Source organism: Sarcophilus harrisii, chromosome 2, assembly GCF_902635505.1.
Source record: "Sarcophilus harrisii chromosome 2, mSarHar1.11, whole genome shotgun sequence".
NCBI classification, from domain to species: Eukaryota; Metazoa; Chordata; class Mammalia; order Dasyuromorphia; family Dasyuridae; genus Sarcophilus; species Sarcophilus harrisii.
In genome coordinates, this window is record NC_045427.1 from 86,372,790 (window position 1) to 86,392,621 (window position 19,832).

General features: G+C 38.6%; 1 protein-coding gene across 2 annotated transcripts in view; it reads left to right on the forward strand.

Annotated features, from left to right (window-relative positions):
- Positions 1–19,832, forward strand: part of PRKCE (protein kinase C epsilon) — a 648,280-nt gene that overhangs the window by 573,087 nt on the left and 55,361 nt on the right. The window lies entirely within an intron of this gene.

Genomic DNA, 19,832 nt, shown 5'->3' on the forward strand with positions numbered 1-19,832 from the left:
AGTAGTGTCCAGGTTGCAGAATGTTTTGAGTCTCCAAGGAGATTGGACTTGTTTCTGCAGACAAGTAACAAAGGTGACATACTACGGTGATGTGATGAAATTGATATTTTAACAAGATTAATCAGACAGTACTACATAGGGTTAACGGGAATTGGGAGAAGGTGACTAGAAATGACCAGAGATAGGGAAACCAGTTGGGAAATTGCTACAGTCATAACTGCTATGATCAATTGGTATTAAAACGATAAAATAATAGTTAAAATTTATATAATTCTTTATTTTCATTGTCTCATCTGTATATCATAAAGCCCTGGTAGTATGTGTGATAGGTAATAGTAACCTTATCTTATAAGAGGAAACTGAGTGCTCAAAGAGTACTACTAAGTGGAGTACTCAAAGGCCATTACACAAATTATACTCAGTGAGTAGTGGAGAAAGCAGGAAATGAACTCAGGTCACTTCTTGACTCCAGGTGTTATACCCTTCCCATAAAAACAAGGAAAGAAATAACAGAAAATATTGGATATCAAAGGTAAGAGAGAGAGATGGAATTGAGGGAGAAGGGAATAGATATCAAGAAAAAACTGATCTCCCTTCCTCAAGCCTCCTCATCTCTATATTCCCTATAACAATATAGAACCATGGTACTATTCACGTGTATTCATGGTACAAACATGGTACTATTCATTAACCATAGGTTAAGCTGGCTTGGTGAGAAATCAATCAATAAGCATTTATTAAGCAATTACTATGTGCCAGGCATTGTTTCTGGTCACAAGGAGATTATGTTCTAATGAGGGATTTGACATGTAAATAGACAAGTGTATGCAGCATAAATATAAAGTGAATAACTACAAATATATTTAAAATGGTAAAATATAAAGTAGTTTTAGAGGGAAGGTATTAACTGTTGGGGAGATCAAGATATTTTATTGTTCTTTCAGTCATGTCCAACTCTTTGTGATCTCATTTAGGGTTTTCTTGGCAAAGATACTGTCATTTCCTCCTCCAGCTTATTTTATAGATGAGAAAACTGAGGCACATAGAGTTAAATGTCTTGCTCAGGTCACACATTATTAAGTGTATCAAGCCTGATTTAAACTCAGGAAGATGAGTCTTCCTGACTCCAAACCCAGCACCCTATCTATGGTACCACTTAGCTGCTTCAAGAAAAAATCATGGCTCGTGAAAAGCTTCATGCATAATGTGACACTTGAGCTGTATCTTAAAGGAGGAGAAATTATAAGTTAGACTTAAGTAAGGAGTTAATTTCAGGAGTGGGGAGCAGCCAGTGCCAAAAATGTCAAGTCAGTATTATATCCTATTCTGTTGTAGTACTGGGAGTGCCCAATGATGAATTTTACAGAGAAAGATCTTGGAGATCAGTCTGTATAAGACTTGAGAAGCTAAACAGAGTTTATATTTTGTCCTGTGGTGATAAGAAATCATTGGAGTTGATTGAATCAGAGTCATATGGTCAGAACTGTGACTAGGGAAAATCGCTTCAGGGCAAATGTGTAGGATGGATTGGAATGGTGAAAGACCAGGAAAAGGGAGATCAATTAGGAAGTTGTGGGTACTAATCTAGGTGAGAAATGATGAGATCCTGAATGAAGGTAGTATCTGTGTGAGTAGAGAAGAGGGATTACATGAAAGGTTATGAAAGTAGAAAGAGGAAGATGGAGCAAATGATTGGGTAATCTGAGGGAGGGTCAAGGAGGAATTGATGATAATGCTTACATTATCTACGTGGGAGATCAGGAAAAGAGCCGTGCCTTCGATAAAAAGAGAAAAGCTTAGAAGAAGGAAGGGTTTAGAGGGAAAGATAATTCACCATTACACATGTTGAGTATGAAAAAGTGGCCTGAAACCAAAGGGACAGCTGAGGCTGGATGATATAGATCTGTGGGTCATCTATATAAGGATGACAATTAAATCCAGGGGAGTTGATGACTTTAAACAGAGAGTTTAGAAGGAAAATAGAAGAGGGCCTAAGACAGAACCTCAGGGAATGGCCACAGTTAGAGATATAATTTAAATGAAGAGCCAGCAAAAGAGATAGAGCAGAACCATCGGACAGCTAGATGGGGGAACTGGAAAACAATCATGTCACCAAAGCCCAGAGAGTTTGGGTTTAGACGTTGAGTTTGAGATTCCTCAGAGATAACCTTCATGTGTGCATTATTGGGGAGAAAATAAAAGAAGAAAAGAAATACTTTTCCTTCAAGGATTTTACAACTGCCTAGAAAGCGTTTTGGTTTCAACTGTCCTAATTAGGTAGGCATCTGTACTACAATTACATCACTAGAAAAGGAATTCTGCCTTTGCTAAGTTCTGCAAAAGTCCAGTAAATGCTTGGCGCGCCCCCCCCCCCCCCCCCCTCTCTCTCTCTCTCTCTCTCTCTCTCTCTCTCTCTCTCTCTCTCTCTCCTCCCTCTTTCTATATGTTAATGGGAGTACATTATCGCAATCTCACATATTTTCTGTTTTTTCCTGAGCCCATTTTGATCCACATGCTGTAAAACTAGCTCTGTTTTCATGGAAGCACATTTTTAGAGTCTTTCAAACCCTGGAAGCTTTAAATGAAGCAAGTTTTGAAAGGAGAGTACAGTCTAAAGGAAGGCTAGTTAAGCAGCACCTTGGTGTGTTTTTCCATATGTTACTCTATCTTTCATTGGAAAGAGCCACATTGCCCAAGTTCAAAGCTGGAATGACCAAAGCCCACAGCTGGAAGTCCTATCTCTTGCTGGCTCTGTCTAATGGGCTTCATAGTCCATCTTTTTATGCCTGTCCCAAGTGTGAGGCTTATTCTAATCACATCCGGCCCCTTCAAATCTGTTGATGTTACCATGCACTGGCCCTTGGTATCTTAACAAATGAGGATAGAACCATTCAGCCCAAATGGTTCAGAGCTCTTCATCTTTTGACCTGCCAGTTTGATTTTAAGTGGAAAGAACTCTGGATTAGGAGTCAGGAGGCCTGGCTTTCATTTCAAATTATGTTTCTAAATCTGCCTTTTACTCTTGTTGAATCATTTAAGCTTTCAGCACAATGAGTTCCTTATCCTGCCTACAAAGCTGTCCATCTTCTTTTTAAATCTTATTTTTTTCTGCCTTTTATTATTTTTTAGCTTTGTTGTTTCAGTCATATCTGACTCTTCATAACCCCTTTTGGGGTTTCCTTGGCAAAGATAACTAGAGTGATTTGTCATTTCCTTCTTCAGCTCATTTTACAGATGAAGAAACCGAGATAAACAAGATTAAGTGACTTGCCCAGTATCAGACAACTAATAAGTGTCTGAACTCTTTGATTCCAGTCCTGGAGCTCCATCCACTGTACCACCTAGCTGCCCCACCTTTTATTTTTTTATTACCTTTACTTCTGAATATATCCCTTCCTTTTCTCTTATCTTATTGATATGATACATAATATCTAATGATAGAGGTTTTAAAAGAGGAAAAAAAGTAATGAAACAAAACCAACAAAACATCGTCATATGCATTTCTCTATACCCATAATTCCTTCTGCATCTATAAAAAATAAGGTTCATTTTTTTTTTTTTTTTGATCAAGGTCCAAGCTTGAGCATTATCATTTCATGGTATTCAGTTGGGGATTTTGTTATTTTTTTCACTAATTATTTTGAAGTTATTGTGTATATTATTTTCTTGGTTCCACTTAGTTTATCCTGCATCAGTTGATATATCTCTTCCCATGCTACCCTGAATTCTTCATATTTCACTATCTCTTTTGATGCAGTGGTATTTCCTTATATTCGTGTGTTCTAATTTACTCACTCATTCTCCAGTAGATCTCTAGCTTTCTCACCTTCTTGTTGTTTCCTTGTGGGCCAACATAGGGATCATTACATGATCAGATCTCACTTAAGTGATTGTTGAAATGCATTCTAAAAGTAAGAAGTCCTTTTTTCAGGCATTTGGTCATTGTGCTTTCTCCAAATTGTTCCTTTGGAAAAACCGATAGTGACACTAGAGCCTAAAATAGTAGATTTTTAAAAATCCATATCCTTTTAACTACCATGCAGTTTGTAATAGTCTGAGTTAGAGATTGTATAGAAACCAAAAATGAGTTAAAGAATGCTGCAACCTCAGAGATAGCCAAGGAGGCCTGGTCATGTTTCTGGAATGGACGGTGGCAACCCTTGGCTAAACTTGTTGTCTTAGGGTGTGCACAACTGTGCCGTATACATTCCTCTTTTTCAGTTTCTGTCTCCCTGTATTTTCTTGATGAATTTATGATTTACATTACCAAAATAGATTGTGGCTTTTTTTCAAGGTCACAGAGTTTGAATCAATCAAATATTTTGCCCAAAAAAGTGCATACTTTGGAATGGTAGCTAAAGTCAAAGCAGACAGGGGTGGGAGGATGGAGAGGGAGAGAGATGTAAAGAAATGAACATGGGACTTGGAAACTGAACACATGGGTTTTAACTAGTGTGCGGCACTGGGTAAGTCACTTGACCTTGGGGTCTTTGTTTCTTCATCTTTAAAAAAAAATCTTGGACTGGATGATTTCTGAAGGCTCTTTTGAACCAAACAGTCCCTGATTTGGTAAAGTTGCCTCTGATGCTCAAGAAGGAGCTAAATAAAGTATAGGAGTTGCAGAATCTCTTGAGTTGGAATGGGCAGAACTGGACTAGATGTGGTCATCTATACCCACCCATATCTGGAGGAGAGTGGGGAAGAGCCCCACTCTAACATACCCCAATTGGCGATCCTCAGCAATCACTCACACAGTTTCTCACGTGTGTCAGGCACACCCATTGCCTTCTGAGGCAGTCCTTCCCATTTGGGATGGCTTTCATTAATAGGAGAGTTTTCCCTGTCATGAAGCCTAAACTTTGCTTCTTGTACCTTTTTACCTGTTTCTCCTGGTTGTGCCCTAGAGGACCAAACAGACCACACCTCATCCCTTTTCACATGACAGTTCTTGACACACTTAAAGATTTTCATTATAACTATAATATATCCCATACATCTTCTATTTGACAGGCTACAGATATCAAGTTCCTTCAACTGATCTCATATGAAATGAACCCAAGGACCTTCACCCTTCATCCGCTGCAGAATCTATAGCTTATCAACATCCTTCCTAAAATAGAACACTCAGGACTTAATATGGTGTGTAGTGCATGCTACACTAGTCTGTAGTAACTTCATCTTAGTAGGGCAGAATAAAGAGGACTTTCACCTACTTATTTCTAGAAGCCAGGTCTCTCTTAATGTAGTCTAAAATCAGTGGATTTTTTGGCTGCCTTCTCAGACTGTAGACAGGGAAGCTACTAATATATCCTTAATGTTTTACAGCTTAATTGCTTTTTAGCCACATCCCTTCTGTCTTGTAGTAGAGGAGTCACATTTTTGAACCCAAGAATGAGGAGGTATAAAGGACTGACTGGTGAGACTTGGATGCTACCTGACCACTATGGGCTGCCACATGGAGTGTGGCCCCTAAACTTAAGGGAAACTGAATACAGACAAGAGTTAATAGTGTTCTTCCCTCATCTAAGTGGTTCATGCCAAGGCATTCATCTGGAGCCAACTCAAAGGGCTTCTGGCATAAACAACAAAAAGAGAAAATGAAATCAATCATTTCCCTAAGATCACTCTTGTGAGTTACCAGAATGGAAGTGTCTTGGATTCCAGGCATGTGGAGAGGCTTGACCCTTTCCTGCAAAAAGTCAGAAGTTCTATTCCCATGTTTTTCAAAATTGTATGTGTAAGACCTATATCTGATTGCTTACTATCTCAAGCAGTGGGGAGGGGAAGGAAAAAAACTTTTTTTTTGAAAAATGTTAAAAGAAAAACTTTTTTAAAAAGCTTCTTGTTTTTTTTTCTTAGCCTTTACTAAAAAAAAATTTAGGAGCGCAAACTCCTTGATATTCATGACTTTCTATATTTGGAACCCACCCTATGTCTCTCACCTAGTATCCCACTACTTCTCACTGGTCCTCTGTTCTAGTCCAATTATTCTTTTCCAGGCAGATGAAGATTACCGTGGTCCCTTTGAGTCAGGTCCCTTCCCTTCTCTAAAAATGGCTTCATTCTCCCCATCTTCTAGCCCCTTCTAAAATCTGCTCATTTTTTGTGGGTCAGCTAAAACCCTAGCTGTTCTTTCAAAGCTTTCCAAAGTAGTCCAATCCACACTAATCTCACTTTCTGATGAACTCTTATTTTGCTTGCATCTGATTATCTAGTATTTATTATATCACTTCCAACTTCTTTTTTTGTTGTTGTTGTTTCATGTCATTATCTGCCAAGTAGGATATAATAGATGCTCAAGAAATACTTGCTGGTTAACTAATTAGCAAATTAAAATAGCAGCAAGAGCACTAACCCACCATCATGGTGTTGACCAATCTCTTCTATCCTCTCTCGTTACTGGAAGCTGTAAAATGTTTTTGTTAGCGACATCCTTGGCCATGATGGTGGTGACAGTGGGGGGCAATCCCTATCTGCACTTATTCCTGTATTCTGCTCACCTGAAGGCCCCGGCACAGCTCTTTTCAGCAACATTCCTTTAATTGATGTTGGGAGATTGTGGGAATGGCTCTGACTTGGCTTTATGACTTTAATTGTTTTCAATTTGTACATGTGCCCTGCAGTGATTTTCCATAAGCAGTGAAATTTTAACAAGTCAAATAAAAACAGGCATGGGAGTAGGTGTGTCTCATAATTCATCTTTGCCAAGTAGATAATGTTCAACAGTTATCAGTAATTTGGGAGATTATCATCATTTAATAATGATAGCTGATATTTATTCAGGATATACCAAAAGTCTTAGTGTAGTTTTAAGCTTTAATAAATTTTGGAACACTCTGTATAGTGCCATAAAGTTACCAAAGTATTTTGTATATATTATTTCATTTGAACTTGACATGTTTTTAAGGTAAATACTACCAAGTGTCACTATTCCAATTTTTATTGTTCAGTTGTTTTTCGGACATGTCCAACTCTTCATGATCTCATTTATGGTATTCTTGCCATACATACTGGAGTGATTTGCCATTTCCTTCTCCAGCTCAGTTTATAGATGAGGAAACTGAGGCAAACAGGATTAAGTGACTTGTCCAGGGTTACACAGCTAATAAATGTCTGACTTCAAATTTGAACTCATGAAAATTGAGTCTTCTTGACTTCAGGCCTGGTACTCTATCCATTGGGCTAGAATGAGGAAATTGAGGTTCACAGGAATTAAGTGACTTGCATATGATCACTCAGCTAGGAAATGTTAGAGACAGGATTTGAATCCAGCTTTCTCTTATATCCAGGCTTAGCATTGTTGCTGCCACTGTTAGCAAGTGAAAATGACTGTATTTCAAGATCAGAACCACCCATTTAGACAGTGAATTCCTTAGGATTCCTGAACTGAATAACTAAAATCCTTTACATTTATATAGCACTTAGATATATTAAGCATTTTCTTCAAAACAACTTTGTGAGGTAGGTAGTACAAGCATTATTACCTCCATTTTATAGATAGAAAAACTGAGATGAAATTTGGACCCAATTTTCTCCTAACATTGCTCTAATTCCCTTGATGACTAGTATTTTCATTAGAAACAACTAGCTTATCAACTAGTTGCTGAAAAGCATAGAAAATGATTTTTTAAAAAACCTGTATGTCATTTCTTTTTTTGCTCCCAAGAAACATGTCTGGAATATACCTGCTTTAAAATTTTTACTTAATACATTTTGTATCTTTACATGTCTTGTTTCGCACATCTCTTTTTCCCCTCCCTTATGCATTGATATACTTTGTAACTAAAGAAAAATTTTAAAAGAGAGGGAAAAAACCAAAACCATTTAACTGATACATCAATCATGTATAAGAATACACTACTCCTTACATAGTCCCCCACCTTTGCAGAGAAAGGATACATTTTCTTTTCTCTTCACCAGGTCCAAAACTGGACCGTAGTAATTCAGCTCTGTTACTGTCTCCATTTTGAATTGTAATAATCTTGATTATTATCTTGGTCTTTTTACTTCCTCTGCATCAACACATCTTCCCTAGCACCTCTGGATCCTTACTATTGATCAGCTTTTACAAGAGAATAATATTCTATGATAGTCAATGACTTGACTTATCTCATCATTTCCAAATCAATGGATAGACATTCACTCTATTTCCAGTTTTTGGCTACTATCAAACATTTGGGGATATGTTTGATAAATCTTAGTGCTATATAAATGTAAACAATTTTAGTTATTCAGTTTCAAAACTAAATTGTTTTCTAAGGGATTCTTTCTTTTAGCTTCTGATCTACTTAAGGTCAGTGAGTTGTATTCTAATTCAGAGGGCCTAATATCTGCTTTTGTTATACTGATGACAACCACCAGACAAAGCAAGTGATATAGGATATGATCTCATTTGAGAAATTTTTGTTTTTGTTTTTCCTCTGAAAAAGCTCAATCTAGTTTCATTTCTCTTCCTGAACTGGAGACAGAAAGCGCAGAGAGAGAGAAAAAGCAAAAGACAAATTAAGTAACCCAAAACAGATGGAGTTTGAGTATCCCTCACCCTCTGCCTGCCCTGTATGTATCTGTGTGTAACTATATTTGGGCTCATCAATCAACAACCATTTATTAAGCTACCACTGATACTATTCTAGGTGCTGACTATACAAAGACTATTATTATGAAGTAGTCTCTGTCTTTAAAGCACTAGATTCCACTGGGAGAAACAACAGGTTTGTAAATATTTTGTTGTTTTTCCAATCATTTTTCAGTTTTTAATGACTCTTCTTGACCCTACTTAGGGTTTTCTTGGCAGAGATACTAGAGTAGTTTGCCATTTCCTTCTCTAGCTTATTATACAGATGAGGAAACTGAGTCATGTGCCCAGGGTCACACAGCTAGTGTCTCAGGTCATATTTGAATTCAGAAAGATGAGAGTCTTCCTGACAGTAGGTCAGGAGCAATCATTTGTGGGAAAGGGAAGAGAATCCAAAGGGATCACCAGCATGGCGTGCAGTCATCAGAAAAGGTGCTGTGCTCTATGAGCATAGCACAATTGAATTAGAAGTGCAAAATTAGAGAACCTTCCTCAGATGTTCACAGGGACTTGTTTGGATCTATCTTGTGGAAGAACTTTCTGAGCTCATATTGGTCTGATTAGCCACAGTCAGACACACTGTAACTCGACTCTAACACAGTAATATTACTTTGATCCTATTTGAGAACTAAGGTCAACAACCAAGCAACCAACCACCTCTTCCATGAAGTCTTCTTTGCTTCTTGGGCTTAGAAATGACCTTTTCCCCTAAGACCACATGAATTATTTCACAACTCTAACCCACTTGAATGTCAGTATAGCTTAGTGGATAGAGCCTGAAGTCAGCAACACCTAGGGTGAAGTCCCTCTTCTCATACCCATTGGACAAGGCACTTCAGTTTTTAGTCAATTCTCTAAGGCTCAAGGGAATTTTCTCACCTCGGAGTACCATATGTCAGTGAAATCCCAACTCCAGTCCCATCCCAATGCACTTACCTCGTATTACTTTGTTGTTTCATTATTTATGAGTTTCATGAGAGCAAGGGATGTGCTTTATCTCAGTTTGGTTACACAGTACTCTAGTAGAAGTAGAAGAAACTTAAAATATACTTGTTGGATGAGTGCCTGATTGCTTTAAATGTACCTAAATATCTGCCCACATACATATAGAAGCAAACATAAGCACCTACACACACAACATGCACATCCATATGTAAATATTTATTAGCAACCTACTAAAGCACTGAGAACAGAAAAAGATGAAAACCTACATGATCTTTACTCTCAGGGAACTTACATTCTAATGGAAAGAGGAGACTAATACCTGAGTGATCACAATGTAAGGTAGGTTGGAGAGACAGAGACAGACAGAGAGAGAGAGAGAGACAGAGAGAGAGAGAGAGAGAGAGAGACAGAGACAGAGAGAGAGAGACAGAGAAGAGAGAGACACAGAGACAGAGGGAGAGAGATAGACACACAGAGAGGGAGGGAGAGGAAGAGAGAGAGAGAGAAGAGAAGGAAGGATGGAGGGGGGAGAGAGAGAGAAAGAGAGAGAATATGGATATCAAGTAAGGTTTTATAAAGGAGATAATACCTGAAGAAAAAGGAGAATTTTTATGGATAGAGAGGGATAAGGATAGAATGTCTTTCAACCATGGGGGCCAGTCAATGAAAATTCATGAAAGCAGGAATATGTGTGAACTCACTCAATTAAATGTGGCCTATCTACATCACATACATAGTTTATTGAAACCTATTCCCACTTTTTTCATCACTAGAATAGGCAATATGGATAACTCATCTCTTAAGAATGAAGGGAAGATATGCTATAAACCTTAAAAGACTATAGTGAGTATAAAAATACTTGGGAAGGGTATCTGGCATGGTGGATAGAACACTAGTCTTGGAATAAGGAAAATATGGGTTCAAATCTTATCTCAGTTGCTAGCAGTTACTTGAGTGAAAACAAGTCACTTAATATCTCTGAATCTCTTTTTTTTTCTCAGCTATAAAATGGGAATAATAATAGAACCGACCTCATAGGATTATTGTGAAACTAAAGGATTTTGTGAATCTTAAAGTACTTTATAGATATGACTTGTTACTATAACTGCTACAACTGCTCCCTCCCCACAATGCCTCAAGTCATACTCTGTATCTATTTGGCATTTATTGAAAGGTAGAGATCAGAGGTTCTTAACCTAGGATTTGTGAACTTGTTTTTTGAGAGAGAAAGAGAGAGAATTATATTTGAATAGAATTTTTTTTCCTTTCTAACCTTTATGTATTTTATTAAATGCATTTAAAGACCTGATTCTTAGAAAGGTCCCTAGACTTTACCAAACTGTAATTGAAGTGGTCCAAGTTACAAAACAAGATTAAGAACTTATTCGCCTAGATGATCTGTGGGGTCCCTAACAGCTTTACGGCTTTGAAATCAATGATCCTCTTTGTTGAATCACATACCTACTCATCCAGTCCTTACACTTTACCATTCCTGCATCCTATGTATTCATACAAATATGTGTGTGTATGTATATATATATATATATATATATACATATACATATACACACAGAGTATTCATGTGTGTTGTTGTCAATAAAAAGACCAAAAACAATCAGAAAACAAGAACTAGCCAAGTTAAACAAATAAAGATGGAAGATTTCTTTTCAATAATCATAAAAACTGTTTTCTGTCCTCCCAGGGGTCGATCCATTTTCAGTCCCCCTGCCCTTATGAGAGGCCTCTGCTATCCTGCCAGTAGTTTCAGTGACCTCCCCTTTGCAGGAAGACGTGCTTCCCAACATCCCCTTCACCTTGGGTTCAGTTCCATTTATACTTCCTCAACTCATTATCTGGACCGGGGTGACAGGGCTGGGGCCAACTGCTGTTCCAGCACGTGGCTCCTTGTGTCCCTGGAAGCCTGGGACATCTCTTAAGACAATTTCTCATATTGACAGAGGGTTTTGGAGAATGATGGTCTATTCGTCCAAGCTGAGAAATCTGGGTCTTGTTTAAGACTTTACAATCCATTCCCTAAGTGTTTTCCAAACTTAATACACATACACCCCACCCCTATCAAAGGTTACTTTTGGTCTTTTAGCAGAGGAGGACCATTCTCTGACTGTGGCCTGGCTGGCTGGCTGGCTTGTTTTCCTACAGCAAACTCAAGAAAGCTGAGGCCATCAATACTATGGTTAGACCCAGGGAATGATGATGGATGGGTTGTGATAACCATGCCCGGAACTGCGGAGTCATTACAAAATATCCAACTAGTATTGCCAAAAGTTTTCCAAATAAATGTGGAAGCCTTAGCTGAACTAAATTGAAAAATAATAATCTAAGGAGCTGGAAAGGGACCATAGAAATTATCTATCTAACACATTGTTTTACAGAAAAGGAAACTGAGACTGAGAGAGGAGGAAATGGTCTCTCTAAGTAATACAGTGCCAAGTACTGTGCTAACACCTAGGGATACAAATAATCCCAGCCCTTGGTATGTCCTATAGGTTCTAGATAGCAGCAAGGTGAATGGGAGATCTCAGGGGGGTGACATTAGCTGTTCTTTGTTCTTAAAGGTGATCAAAATGACAGTGTCAGGAGTAAAGTATGGTGTGTCCTACTATAACTGATCAGACCAACACAATCTAGGAGTGCTCTACTATACGCTGGGCACAAATAGCCCATATACTAGTATTGAAGGACACCAGAAAAGGCTTTTTGCAAGGGTTTTGCTTTTACTTAAAGGGAGCCAGAGAAGGTAAGAAGTGGAGACAAGGGAGAAGAGCATTCTAAGCATGAGAAAAAGCAAGTGAGAAGGCATGGAATGGGCCAATGGAGAGTTGTGCTAGAGGAACGGCAGGTAGCCAAGGAACAGTGAGAGAAAAGACTAGAAAGATAGGGTGGAACCATTGAAGAAGGGCCTTGAATGCCAAAGTGAAGAGTTTATATTTGATCTGATAAACAGCAAGGAGTCACTTTAGGTTCTAAAGGAAGGGAGTTACATGTTGAAAACAGTAATTTAGGAGGAGAATAAAAGCAGTAATTAAGAGCATTTTTTAAAAAAAAGCTCCTGCTTCTGGTGATTCCTAGATTCATTTATGAATATTATCCTTAGCTATGTACTGAAACCATCTGCCAGTCTAGGGACATGGCTATTCTAAATGTTATTCATATGAGGAAAGTTTTGTCTTAAAAAATATAAATTAAGAAAAATCCACATGTTCATGTGTAGATCAGTTCCAAATGGAAGGAAGCTGAGACATCCCTGTGCTCAAAGACTTAAAACTTGGTAGAAACCTTAGAGATCATCTAGTCTAGCCCCTGTATTTTTCAGTTTAAAAATGAGACTCAGTGATGTAGAGTGATTTGCCCAATGTCAAATAGTTAATTGAAGGGGCAGGATCTGAATTTGATCTTCTAATTTCAAAGCTCATACTTTTCCCCCAGTAATTGACAAATCAATGAATCAAACAAAAATTATTTATTAAGTACTTATTATAGTCCAAGCTCTATCTTAGGCTCCAGGACTACAAAAATATTTTAGAAGTATATGTAAAATATAGGACAGCTGGGTGGCATAATGGATAGAGTGCTGAGCCTGTAGTTGAGAAGAACTTTATAAGTTCAAATCCCATCTCAGATATTTATTAATTATGTAATAATTCAGCAGTCCAAGCTCTGAACTTACATGGACCAGGTTCCTGAACAAGTCACTTAACCCAGTTTGCCTCCATTTCCTCATCTGTAAAATAAGCTGGAGAAAGAAATGGCAAACTACTCCACTATTTTTGCCATGGTTGACGACTAACTAGTATAAAGTATAGCAATAGAACATCATAGCATGTTTATATGTAAGGAATAGCAAGGCTAGTTTGGCTGTATTTTAAAGTACATGGAATGGTTTGGAGGGCAGTCTTCTCCTTGCACTCTCCCACCAAGATTGAACCTGGGCCATGTAAGTTCAGAGCTTGGACTGTTGCATCATGGGTTAGAAATGAATCAAATTTTTACTTCTCTATAGTATACTATAGAAAAGTCAATTTGGGTTTTAAAATTTACCATGTAAATGTTGAAAATTATCCATGTATACATTTTGAAAATAAAAAGCTTTCATTAAAAATAAAAAAAAGAAATGAGACTTTTATCAGGAAAAAAAAAGACATAGATAAATCATGTTTAGAGTCAAGAGTTTGACTATATTGGGGAAAGACTCTTTCTTTTAATTGGTTTTGGATTGGGTTTTGTTTGTTTGTTTTTTGTTGTTTTTAGAATTTTCTTGAAGTGACTAAGATGGTTGGTAATAGCTGTGAGGATAGCTTGTCTTTATCACAGGGTAAACTATAATCTTCCTTTTTCTTCCAAAATATGAACCATCCTGTGGTATTTCTAAAGTCTCTCTCCAGAACCTGCCCCTCTCATAACACGGATACTTGGGCCATGAAACAATTCTTTACCCTCTCCTACTATTATCAAATGACTGAAGGAATTCACAGTAGGTATGTGTCTATGCTTGTGTTTTGTTTAAACGGGGTGCCTGAGGATTGAAAAGGTGTCTTTGAGGTCAAGTGTTCTTGAGTGAATGCCGCAATGGTGCCCAAATAAATTAAGTTCCCAAAAATTGTCAGGCTGAGAAACAGAACCATTTTCACCTCAGCTCAGTCTATTGAATAACTATTATGTAAGCATTAGGAGGACTCTAGATTCTGTCTGTCTGTCTCTGCCTCTGGCTGATTCTGCCTCAATGTCTGTGTCTCTCTCATGTTCTGTCTCTCTGTTTCAGTCTCTGCTTCTCTGTCTTTGTCATGTGTGTGTGTGTGTGTGTGTGTGTCTTATTCTTTCTCTCTGTATCTCTGTGTCTGTGTCTGTATCTGTCTGTCTCTGTCTCTTTGTGTGTGTTTTTCTCTCCCTTTCTCTCTCTGTCTCTCTCTTTCTTTTTTTCCCTCTTTCCCTTCCTTTTCTGGAGAATTCTTTTAACATCATGCACTCATCTGCACAATGGGAAGAATATCTGTGGTAAATTCTGCTTTATGAAATTGGATAAAATAAGATAACAGATACAGAACAATGACCACCTTGCCTCAACTTCCTGAAGGCCAGGTGCATTAGGCTTCTCATCCTTTTCCCTTGTCATTTTCCTCCCCTAGGTTTCCTTAAGGGGTTTGGGAAATATTTAGCCTCATAGTGGGCTTAAACCTCCTTTCCCCAATTTTAGGAGATCCTTTGCACTTCATTTCCATTTACAAAGAAATATGTACTTCAAAGGTTTAGAAAAACAAATTCACAAACATTCCCTTTAACACATGGGGAGCATAATCCCTCTCCAGCACACCAGCATTGCCTTAATCTCCAGAGAAGAGAAGGGGATTAAATTCACTGTTTAACTCATTTATTCTAAAACTATAGTCCCACTAAATTATAAATCCAAAACCCCCTGGGCTCCAGTCCCAGCCCTGTTTTCTCAAGACTTCCCTGCTCAGCTGGCAGCCACATTCAGCCTGGAATTCTGCCTCCAAGGTCATCAAGACTCGAGCTCGGGCGATTCCATCAAGATCTGAATAATAAACTGAAAAGAACAAATGAGATAAATCAAAACCCCAAGCCCATGTCTCAGGATCATAAAGCCTCAAGGGAGAAGGAGAAGATAGGGTTTCCTTAACACCCAGTTTGATTCTTGGAGCCCATGCTTTGATAAATAGGACTTTAATCCCCTAGATGCTGACAAATTCCCTGACAGAGAGAGAACCTGTAGTAGGCTGGTCATTTGAAAGAAGTTTTAAAGGTGCATCCTCTTCTGGCTTCATAGCTAATGGCATGAGGCTGCTTCTATCCACAGGGATAAGTGAACATATTTTGGAAACATTAGGGTGCTTTATAAATGAAAAAGGAAGAATAAAAACACCAAATCTTCATGTGGGGTCAAGAGGTAAATTGCAGTCCAGTCATTCTGAAACTTGCCCTTATATCCCTGTTTGAAGTATCACGCTGTGACAAGCTGGGACTATACCTTTCCTTTTCTCCTTTGTGTTTTCAGTGACTCTTGTTCCCAGGGTTTTTCCTGTCATGGAGGAAAGGGATTTGCTAAGTTCATCATCATAAGGGAGTTAAGTGGAAGAAGTGATTGAGGGCTGTCAGGAAAAATCTGAGTTCAAGTTCATCCTCAGGCACATACTAGCTGTGTGACCCTGGACAAGTTACTTAATAAATATCTACCTCAGTTTCCTCAACTACAAAATGAGGATAATTATAGCACCTATTCCACAGAGTAATTATGAGGATCAAATAAGATATAAAATTTGTAAAAACAAAGGCAGCACAGTGCTTAGCACTGTGTGATATAAACTCTCTCTTACCTTCCCTTTTATCTTCGCCAAGATTTGGGGACTAAATATGTCTCCTTTCTTTAAATATAAAGTTTACATTTTAAAAGAGGTATCTGAAAAGGACAAAGGAATGACTCTGTGGTGGTGACATTTCAGGTATCAGTGTTTGGAGACTGGAGAGCCTCTAAGGTGCCCTGCTAATCATATTTATTTCTTTATATAGAGAGCTGCCCCACATGGAAACTGAATCTCTGATTTCACTCATTACCAGTAAAAACTATTTATAAACCAAAATAGGAATATCAAATTTCTTTGACGTAATCGTTAGGTTTTCATCATTTCTTCTGAACACTCATCATTCAGTCACCCAGTTTATCACCCATCTTATTAATGACAGAACCAGCAAAACAACCTGATTTCCTGACCCTTTCATTCAGTACTCCTCTTCTTCGCTCTGTCAGCTCTAATCCAGGATCTCTGAGGTGTAGAAATCTTTGGTGGTTCTCGTCTCCCAAGGGGCAGCTGCGTGGCACAGTGGATAGGGTGTCAGGTCTGGAGTCAGGAAGACCCGAGTTTGTTTGCCCTCAGACATTTATTAGCTGTGTAAACTTGGGCAAGTTATTTAACTGTTTGCCTTACTTTTCTCATGTGTAAAACTCTTCTGCCTGAATTTCAAAGTCTTTTCACAATTTTTCACTCCACATTTCAACTTCTCTGCCTCCCCTCCCACATATTCACATCCACAGACTTTATCCTGATATTTCCTACCTTCATACTTTTGGTCTCCATGTTGAGGATGACCTTCTTCCTGTTCTCTACCTGAGTTATTATTGTTGTCATTTGGTTATTTCTGTCATTTGGTTATTTCAGTCATTTCCAACCCTTTTTTGTTTTCTTGGCAAAAATACTGAAAGACTTTGCCATTTCCTTCTCTAATCCATTTTACAGATGAGTAGTAAACTGAAGTAAACAGGATTAAGGCACTTGTCTAGGGTCACTCAGCTAGTAAGTGCCCAAGGCTGAATTTGAATTCAGGAAGATGAGTCTTCCTAACTCTAGACCTAGTTCTCTATCTACTATGCCTTCTAATTACCCTTGTTGGATGACTACTCAACCTTTAAAGCAAAGCTTAAATGCTGCTGATTCCAGAAAGTCTTCTCTGACAGCCAGCATTCCAATAGCATTTTAGTCAGTCTTCAAGACCCTACTATATGTCAAACATTGTGCTAAACATAAGGGATATGAAGAAAGATAGCCAGTAATCATTTATTAAGCACCTATTATGTGCCAGGCTTTGTGCTAAACACAAATGATATGAAGAAAGGTAGCCAACAAACATTTATTAAGCACCTATTGTGTGCCAGGCTTTGTGCTAAACACAAGGGATATGAAGAAAGGCAACCAACAAACATTTATTAAGCACCTATTGTGTGCCAGGCTTTGTGCTAAACACAAGGGATATGAAGAAAGGCAGCCAGCAAGCGTTTATTAAGTACCTACTGTGTGCCAGGCTTTGTGCTAAACACAACGGATATGAAGAAAGGCAGTCAATAAGCATTTATTAAGTGCCTATTATGGGCCAGTTTTTGTGCTAAGTGCTAGGAATTCAGACAAAAGTCCCTACCCTCAAGAAGATCACAGTCTAATGGGACAGATAACATCTCCATAACCAAGTGCCAAGGAGAGATATACAGGACAAATTGGACATAGTCTCAGACGCTATGGTCAGGAAAGGCAACAACATAGAAACTACTCCTGCCCTCCAGGCCTGTTTTAAAGGACAAGACCTCACTTTAACAGATTATTGGGAACATAGAAAGTACTCATAGAAAAGATATATGTAATCTGAAAGGGGAAGACTTGGGCTTCTGGGAGGACCAGGAATGGCCTCCTGCAGAAAATGGCCTTTGAGCTGGAAAGACGCTAAATATTCTGCAGCTCTCATGGGATGCTTCCCATAACATCTTGGTCTATGTTTACCTGGGCTTGGGTCCCAACCCCCTTAAAAGCTCCCTGAGTACAATGAGTCTGTCTTATCTTAAATGTATGTCTTCCCCTAGCAAGTAGCCCCAAATTCTACAAATTAGAGGCAATTAATAAATGCTTGCAGAAAAGTGAATTGAATACAAAATCTCCCTCTTGAGATCCACTGCCAAGGAGATTTGGCTATGCTTTCTAAGGCAGTTAATTGGAGGGACCAGCAAATAGAGACATTTTCTCCTGTGTGATGGCTGTTGTTCCTCCAACTGCAGTCATTCATGTGCTGTGTCAGCACATTTTGGAGCTAGTCCCTGCCCTCTCTGGAAGTCGGAAACTGGGTCACATGCTGGAGAGGAGAGAGTTGAAAATATTTCCTGCCCCCACCACTATGCCGAGTGAATAATGTTAAACAATGTCAAAAGTTCGAGTTCACAGACCCCTCAGCAAAAATGTCCCAGAGACCCTCTTACTCTTTGTTTGAAAAGAAGAAGAATAATAAGCAGATTTCTGGTTTCTGTTAGAGGAGGCATCCTTTGGGATGCCCTGCAGTATAGGATTCACACTAATCACTACCACTAAACTCTTTAGGGAAGAGGGAGAAAGTACAAGTATTTATATAGCACCTACTATGTGCCAGGTATTGTGCTGGCTGCTTTTTAAATTTTTCTCATTTGATCCTTGTAATAATTCTGTAAGATAGGAGCTATTATTAACCTCATTTTACAGTTGAGGAAACTGAGGCAGACTTACCTAGGGCCACACAGCTAGTAATGTTGCAAATTAAATTTGAATTCTGACCCAGGCTCTCTAATTGCTATTCAGCTGTTTCAGTCTTGTCCAACTCATCATGGCCCCATTTGGGGTTTTTCTTGGTAGAGATACTGGAGTGGTTTTTGCTATTTCCTTCTCCAGCTCATTTTACAGATAAGGAAACTGGGGCAAATTTAAGTGACTTATACAGGGTCACACAACTAGAAAGTGTCTGAGGACAGATTTGAACTCAGGTTTTCCTGATTCCTGACCCAGGCTCTGTGTGGGTGACTCCTATTATATGAGTATACCTCATGAATGGGACTTGATTTATCTCCAGACAAGGCACACACTAAGATAATTTGATTACTGCTGTAATTTTAGTTTCATGGATTTATAGCTAGAAGGGACCTTTGAATGCCAAGAAGTCCAACCCTCTCCTTTTACAGATGAGAAAACAGATCAGCTTAAGATCCCACACATGACCTGCTAGTACCTGAGGCTTCCACAGTGAGATTCAAACCCAGGTTTTTTTGGATCTAAATCCAGAACCCCAACAAAGCCATTCTGCCTAAGCTCTAACTTCTTAGTAGCTCTCCTGGTTCACCATCCTTCTTCTTCTGGCCAGACAGATATCCCTAAAACACTATTTTCCTCTGGTCATGTGCCAGCAGTGGCTACTCCTTGCCCTCAGGATCAAGGCCAAATTCCTTTACATAGTATTCCAGGGCCTGCTGCTCCATCCTTCCCCCATTTCCTATTTCCCTCCAAATGCCTTTAACTCCCTTTTTCCTTATTGGGATTGTCAACTTGTTTACTTTCTTCTAGGAGTGCCATGTTCTTTTTAGCTCTAGAAAGCAGGGGCATTAATAGTTATATTTCTGTGACGACTGCCAGCCCAACCTCCTCTTACTTCTTCTATGAAAATGCCTTCTTTCTTCCCTTTCTTTCCAAACTTGAAGCTTCTGTCTAGATCCAGTTTCCATAAATCCTTCTCCATGTTATTCACACCTTCATCTGAACTACTAAGTATTTGGAGTCTATCCTAGACTTGATTCCACATTGTCTTATATTGATAGATGTGATTTACTTTTATTGGTAATAATGCTGAAGGTCCCTTTCTATGTGGTAGCCTTTTACATTTTTCACATGACTTTTACATAAACAATCTGGATTTTGATGACTCTGGAAGAGAGGCTGATGACTTTTTGCAACTTCGCCTGTCCTAAATCCAGTTTACCCACGACTCAAGACTTCACCCT